Consider the following 7846-nt stretch of genomic DNA (forward strand, 5'->3'; position numbering starts at 1 on the left):
AGATGAGGCAAACTGCTGTGAAAGAGGAGAGCATCATGTCACACCAGCAACCAACGAGACACAGTTGAGTTGACTTCTGGTTTAGAATTAAAGTGTGCCTTTCCTTTACTGCTTAGCTTAAGGTGTGGAATAAAGAAATGCATTTGGGATGCCAGTCCCAAATCTGCTCCCTTTGTGGTTCGGGTGGAGTGTCTGGAATCGGCATTACTCATGTGGAAACATTTTATTCCTTAGTGCTTCCAAAATACTGGAACTGGCTGTGGCAAACCATGAAAGCAGGCAAGACAGAGCTATCCCCAACCCTGGCTGAATGAAATGATTAATTTTGAAGGCCAACTCAAAGTTTCATATGGATTATTCATAAACTATATAGCTTTATTTCTTCAGGATGTTCATCCCTGTTTTCTGTCTAGAAAGCTATATATATATTTTTTCAAATGAATCTTTGAGAACTATAAGGTGGTATGGAAAAATCTTTAAATTGCATAAGCCTCCCAAACTAGTTGGTAAACTTTAGCAGCTCTAGTATCTAAAACTAGGTTTAATTTAGATAAAATTTCTCTAAGGCAATTGAAACAAAAAGCAGAAAAGGTTGCTTCATTGATCTGTAAATTAAATGAAATACCATTTTTAATTTTTGGGAGAATAATTAAAATCTTATTTTTAAGTTGCTTAATTAGCAGGAAGTACAATGTATTTTATTGATTTGATATTTTCCTCCCAATGATTTCCTTTGGCTGCTCTGTATTTTTCTATTTTTGACCTATAAGAATGACAGATATGTGATACTTAATTGGTTCCAGGATCTATTCTAGCATAAGCAAATAAGATAGTTATCATGTGTCTCATTTTATTAATGAGAGAATTGAGCCTTAGAAATGTTAAGGTGACAGAGCTAGAAAATTGAGGAACTGGGACTCAAACTCACATGGATCTGAAGCTAATATCAATATACATTTGTTTATTCATCTGGTTTTTTTTTTAGCAAATATTGGATTTATCATATCCTAGCACTAGGTTAGGTATACAGTAGTTTGAAGACTGTTTATTGAGATAGAGCAGTGAGGGATAAAGCCTTCCTACAGGCTTGGAGACTGTGTATGGGAGCTGGGTCAGGAGCTGAGTTTTCATGAGGTCTGACCAAGGAGGCAGAGGTTAATGCAAAAGCCATTGGTTCAGGGAGGTAGGGCGCTTTTCAGTTGGACCCACTACTATGGAATGTTTACAGCCAAGCTTTGATAGATTGCCCTGCTGGAGCCAGGCAACCTGCACTTATCTTTAGTGGTTTGCTTGGTATCTATATGAACCTGGGAAAAGAGTGGGGGTCAATCCTTCATATTCCATCTTTGGATACATAGAAAGAATGGGACTAGCGGGGAGAGGCAAGTCCTTCTCACAGGGTCTTTGGATGCATAAAAGCAATGGGCTGAGCGGGGAGTCACTTGGAGTTATGAGAACAAAGCAGGTTCCCATCAACCCTAAGTCTGTAAATGCCTACAAAAATGAGATCATACTATTCTGAGAATATTCAAGGAAGGAATTATCTAGTAATAGGCCGGACAGAACACAGATTTCCTATAGAAACAAACAAATTCTGAAAGTGCAGTTCCTTACTTGTCTTGTAAGGTGGTCACTCACGATCCCAGCTGACAGAGTTACAGTACCATTATGTGGAACATAGCCTCCAAAGTTAGTGCTGGACAAGAAGAAAATGTCAGATAATCTCATGGATTTTTATTTTTAAGGTCACACCTAGAAATTGCTTCACTCACATCTACTGGTAAGAATCCAGTCACCCAGTCCCAGGTTAACTACAGAGGAGTCTGGGAACTATGAATTCAGAGCTAATAAAATGGAAATTGCAAAGCATTGTTCCTGATTCAAGAAGGCAAGAAGGGGTCCTGGGAGTGAGGGTGGTGGCAGGGCGGTCGAATGCTTCCTAAGAAAGCATTAGGCATCCTCACAGTTGGTTTATTTGTGCCCAATCTTTAACTAGCAGATGGCTCATTCTTAATTTGTCTTGTACTTTCTATTTATTTATTCCACTAATGACAGGCATCCTGGAAGATTTCTATGTATTCAGCTACTTAACAATGGCAAGGAAAGGCAGATCTGCAGAGACCACTCAGCACTAATGTGATGAGCATACTGCTGACCACCTCAAAAACATGCATAGGAGAAAGGACGCTATCTCACAGATAAATGGGGTAATAAAGGCCAACAAGTATCCCTTTCTCTGTCTTTTTGCTCTGCTATTTTGTTCTCAGGGTTGGCTTAGTGTCTTCCTTTATCAGCTAAACATGATTCAGAAAAAGGGACAGGAAAGACACATTTCTTTTGTGTTCTTTTAGGACTGGGAGTCCTTCCAGAAAGTTCTCCCAGCAGATCCCTCACATACTATAACTAATCACTGGCAGAAAGAAGGGCCTGGTTGTAAAGGACTTCTTGGGAGCAGGACCCGCTTCCTCTGAAAACCAGAAGGAGAGATGGGAGATCTATGACAAGAAAGGAAGGAAATGACAGTTGTCAGGGTACCAAATGATTTCTTCCTGGCAATGGAGCTGAAGCTAAGTGCTACATGAGCAGGTTAGACATGTATTATAATACAGAGAGCCTGATGTGGTGTGATCTAAGTAAGTCTGGCAAAAATGTCCTGAAGAATATCTCACAAATAAGACAGATTTATTGTTTTGTCAGATAAAAATGGAGCAACGTATTAAAAGATGAATGAAGACTAGAGGAACTAACTGGAGGGCAAAGGTCTAGCAAACCCACAGGAGGGTTTAGTAATAACTAGCACAACGTGGTCCAGTGGTGATTCAGGATCCAGTGTGTCAGTACAGTCTCTGCTTCAGGTTGCTTTGTGATCTGGATCCAGCTCTTTTGGGCTCTTTGTACAACCTCAATTTTCAATGAACATTGACATTGGGCAAGGTAGCCTTAGGTAGATGATTACGTCAGTGTCCAGTTGATAGTTGACAGGTCATTCATCAGATTATGTGTGAATACCTTCACGTCCATTCAGATATCTAGGATGCCAGCTCTCTGGGGAAATAAAGGTTTTGTATGAATAATTCTATTATTCTTTGTCTGAAGAGAAGGAACTTGGAAATATGGAGATAGTTGGGATAAAATGTATGAACAGAGAATTCAGACAGGACAGACTTGGTAATGTGTCTCTAGTACTGCCCTAGAATTTCAGCATGTGTTCCCTAGGGACTGGGGCATCTGTGAAACGAGGCTATGGTCTCTTGGGCTTTGACCTTGCCCTCAAAACTCTGTCCTGGGACTGGGAATGTGACCTAGTGGTAGAGTACCATGCATGAAGGCCTGGATTGGGTTCCTGGAGAAAAAGCCAGGAGTGGTGCTGTGGTTCAAGTGGCAGAGAGCTAGCTTTGAACAAAGTGTCCAGGACAATGCCCAGGCCCTGAGTTCAAGCCCTAGGACTGGCAAAACAAACAAACAAAAACACACAAACCAATTCTGTCCCTTTGTTTTAAGACACAGGAACTTCATATTTCCTTTTCTTCTTTGTTAACAAATAAGGAGTTCCAGAAAAAGGTACTAGAATCCAAATTCTGGAAGGCTGTTCGTTGACAGACGACCCTAATGACCCTTCATTCTATCAATGGAGATTAGCCCTGGGTTAGCATCTTTCTGTTTCCAATGAGAATTAGGTTCCTGGGACCCTGACAAAGGGGCCAGCTTTAGCTGGGAAATGTTTTCTCTTAGGCAGCTGAGTTTTGACCCTTCTTCCAGTTCCTAAATTGGGATAGTATCAATGTCTTCTTCCCTTTCTTCTTCTATTCAGGCAATAATGCCTCATTTGAGTCACTACCTCTACTAAACATGATTCTTGTGTTACATTATCTCTATTAAAATATCTTATATAGTTCTTACTTTTTTTTCTGTTTGGACTCTGCCACAAATGCTTCATGCTATCAACCATTAATATTACCGGACAAATTCTCTTTTTTATTCAAACACACACATACAATCATAGTTATCACATAACGGATTAGAATTTAGCTTCCAACGTAATTTGCTTCCAAAGAGAATTTGCTGTTCAGCAAATGTGCAACTTATGTAGTTAAGAGTTACACTTGCCATTATAAATCAATATATTTGAGTGTGAATTTTATTTTATTTTATTTTATTTTTTGCCAGTCCTGGGCTTGAGCTCAGGGCCTGAGCACTGTCCTTGGACTTTCTCAAGGCTAGAGCTCTACCACTTGAGCCTCAGCACCACTTCCGGCTTTTTTTTTTCTATGTATGTGGTACCAAGGAATTGAACCCGGGTCTTCGTGCATGCTAGGCAAGCACTTTAACCACTAGGCCAAACTCCCAGCCCTTGAGTGTGAATTTTAATAACTCACTTTCTGACAGGATTGCTTTGCCATGGAGACAAACCTGTTTCTGGGACACTGAGTTTTCTGCACCTGTCTAATGAGAGTCATTCCCTAAACCATGTAATTCCAATAACTGACTAAACATTTGGACTAAAGAACCAACCTCCTCTCATTTCTTTTCCTGATTTTGCTCCATGTTCATGGCAAGCGTGGATCACTTTTTCCTCCAATGTGAAGGGGATGTCCACTTTAAAAAACAAATTTGTTCCTTTTATTTTCTCTCCAAATAAAGCTTCTCTGCAAAAGAACTGAAAGATACCTCTGCATTTCAATATAAATGACCAGTACAGCTAAACTGGTGCGTCTGGGGAACTATTTTACTTACTTGAACCTTAAAAAATCTGATTTTTCTTAAATCAAAGAAGTCAAGTCTTGATTTTTGAAGCTCAGCACTCACTGAGCAGAACACAGAGGGTATTTGTCATTCAGAAGGGCTGGGGAAAGGTGGGTCCCCTCGAACTGCTCCTAAAAATCAGTCCAACAGTTGCTTTCTTTAGTGACTCTGAAGTTGGCAGTGATATAAAGACATGTTCAATCCAACACAGTTCTTGACTGTCTCTTGCCAGACCAGTGCTGATGTCCTTTGGCCCAAGCCATGCTTGAGAAATGTCGAAGCCACAAGGACCTACACATCTCATAATGGACTTCTTTGTAAAGCTAAACAAATATTTGTCTCCAGTGTATAAAGCTGAGCCTTGGGGCTGGGTTTTGACACATACATTCATATGTATCTGTACCTCTGTCCCTTGCTATCCTGGCTGGGACAACATTCTGGCTGGGCCAACATTCTGGCTGGAGCCTCAGAGCAGAGGCAATTCAGTGCAGCATAGAGGCCTGATGCTTCCTCTGTGCATATTCACAGTTAGAGACAGCTGTGCTGGACCAGGCCTCTATCCTCTCCTGGGACTTAAAGATTAGACTTCGTCAATATTTAACCCATAGGCAAAAGTAATGTTCAACAATTGTTCACATCTTTAAAGAACACATACAATAGGATATTTCAAGGCATGAATAGTAATTCCAGGTAAGACTTAATAATAAACCAAGGCTTAAAATATATTTAGTAGGAAAGTACAGGCATAAAGTAACTGACACCCCTAGTGAGAGACTGGGGGACCTTGACCTACTTTTGTCTCTTTCCCAAGTTCAAGTTCCATGAATGTGTGTGATAGAGTAAACTTTGGGGTTAATTTTCTTTAGTTTTTGTGTGTACTCATACTGTGGATCGAATTCAAGACCTCATAGTTTTGCTTGGCTTTCTTGCTCACAGTTGGTGCTTTATCTTTTGAACTATGCCTCCAGTCCATTTTTTCCTGGTTAGTTGGAGATGGAGTTACTTGAAGTTTTATTTACCATTCAAACTGGAATCCTCCAGGTCTCAGCCCTCTGACTAGTGAGTGAGTCACTGGTACCTGGATAATTTTTTTGTGGGTCATGGGGTTTGAACTCGGCCTGGGCACTGTCCCTGAGCTCTTTAGCTCAAGGCTACCGCCCTACTCTTCAGTCAAGCCCCCCTCCCATTTTCTAAAGGTTAACTGGAGATAAGAGTCTCAGGTTCCTTTTTTCCCAGGATGGCTTTTAACCTTGATCTTCAGATCTCAGCCTCCTGAGTAGCTAGGAATACAGGCGTGAGCCACGGCGGGCTTGGCTCCTAGATAAAAGTTTTAATGGATACATAAGTGTCCATATTTATGAGATACAGAATAAAAATTTAACATAAACACACATTGTATAATGATCACATGGACAACGGCATATTCATCATGAAAAAAATTTAAGATTTCTTTGTACTGGGAACACAGAAAGTCTTCTCAACTAGCTATTTTGAAATACATCTTTAAATATTATCAAGCTCAGTTACCCTACTCTGCTGTATGTAGAACAAGAAGTTATTGCTATTTGGAATGTTCTTTTTTAAGTTTATACATTCTGTAGTCACATTGCTAGAAAAGTGTATGGAGAGGAATCTACTCTCTCATATTCCTGGAGACTAGAATCTGATATCAAACTGGCATCTGAGTTGGGTCTTTCTTGGGGAATGTTCTGTTCTTGCCTCTGCTTAGCATCTGAGCTTTGGCAGAATCTTTGATTTTCTTTGGTTTATAAATATTGGGTCTAATGTCTGCCTTTGTTTCTCATGGTATTCTTCCTGTGTGTATGCCTGTCTAAACTTCCTCTTTCTGAGAATACAGGCATATTGGACTAAGATCCATCTTAATGATCGTATTACTAAATTGATCAACTATAAAGACTCTAGAATGTTGGAGACCACTGCTTTCAGCCTCCTGAGGAAATAAGATTATAAGAGGGTACCTGGCAGCTCGCCAATGAGTCAGTACTTGCTGACCAAGAAGTTTCTTTGCACTTGTTGATTTGTTTCTTCCATGCTTACGGATAGAATGTGATCGCTAGATTTCTTCTATGTTTGTTTGCTGCTGGTGCAGATGACCTTTACTGTGATTGGCTGCTTAGGGATAAATAGTTTAGAATTTCCGGGGAAGGGAGGGGGATGACAATTCAACCTATGATGTTCTTGGACCCAGAAGTCTTGTGGCTGCTTTCTGACCATCCATTGAGCTTCTCTCTTCTCTGTTGTCAGCCCACTTTTTACCTGTGGGAAAGGAGAGAACAGAGCCTTGGAGAGCAGCTGGAGCCTGATTCTGGAACCATCTTTCCAGTCTTCTGCATACCAAAGAGTCATTTTACTACACTGGGCTTTTGTTTTCTCAGTGAGCTAAACCAGCATATGATGTCAACCGTTTATGATACTTTTATCAATTCCTTTTGCGTTCTTGAGAGAACAGATTGATGACTCCTAATCCTAGCTGCAGGTCAGAATCATGTAAGGGAACTCAACCAGAAATTCTGCCTGAACTGGTCTGGGATAGGACCCAGATGCTGATATTTTTAGATACTCACTGGTTTATTTTAATGGGTAGGCAGAATAGGGAACCACCAAAATGGATGGCAGGATTGAAATAGTCATGGAGAGTCCTGATGTGGTTGGAAGCCAGAGAAGAATTTGTAGTTACATAGCCAAATTTGTAGTTACAATACCCATGCTGTGAGGGATGCCTGATGGCAAAAGCTAGAAGCAGCTTTTAGGAAAAACTGTGAATTAGTTGACCTAGTTTTCTTAGCCATTTCTTGCATTGTAATTTGCTTTTCGGATTTTGCTGAGAAGTAAGTATCTCACTAGGATGCATTCTAGAAACTTCCTTCTGTCCCCTAGCTTAGCAGGCTGCACTGGTGTATTCACAGCTTCTACCTCAGATTCTACATAGCCAGCTCCAGCTCCAGCTCTGTGAAGGAAACCTCATGGTGGACTCCAGCCTGAGAAGCTGCCTGAGTTTGAGTAGTGTTCCCACAGAACTCAACTCTCCAAGGAAGATATTTAGACACCCCTTAAATGGAGACACTGTTCCCTCGCGTCTACC

The sequence above is a fragment of the Megascapheus bottae genome, chromosome 4 (genome assembly GCF_031878675.1).
Source record: "Megascapheus bottae isolate mThoBot1 chromosome 4, mThoBot2.hap1, whole genome shotgun sequence".
In the NCBI taxonomy this organism is placed as follows: Eukaryota; Metazoa; Chordata; class Mammalia; order Rodentia; family Geomyidae; genus Megascapheus; species Megascapheus bottae.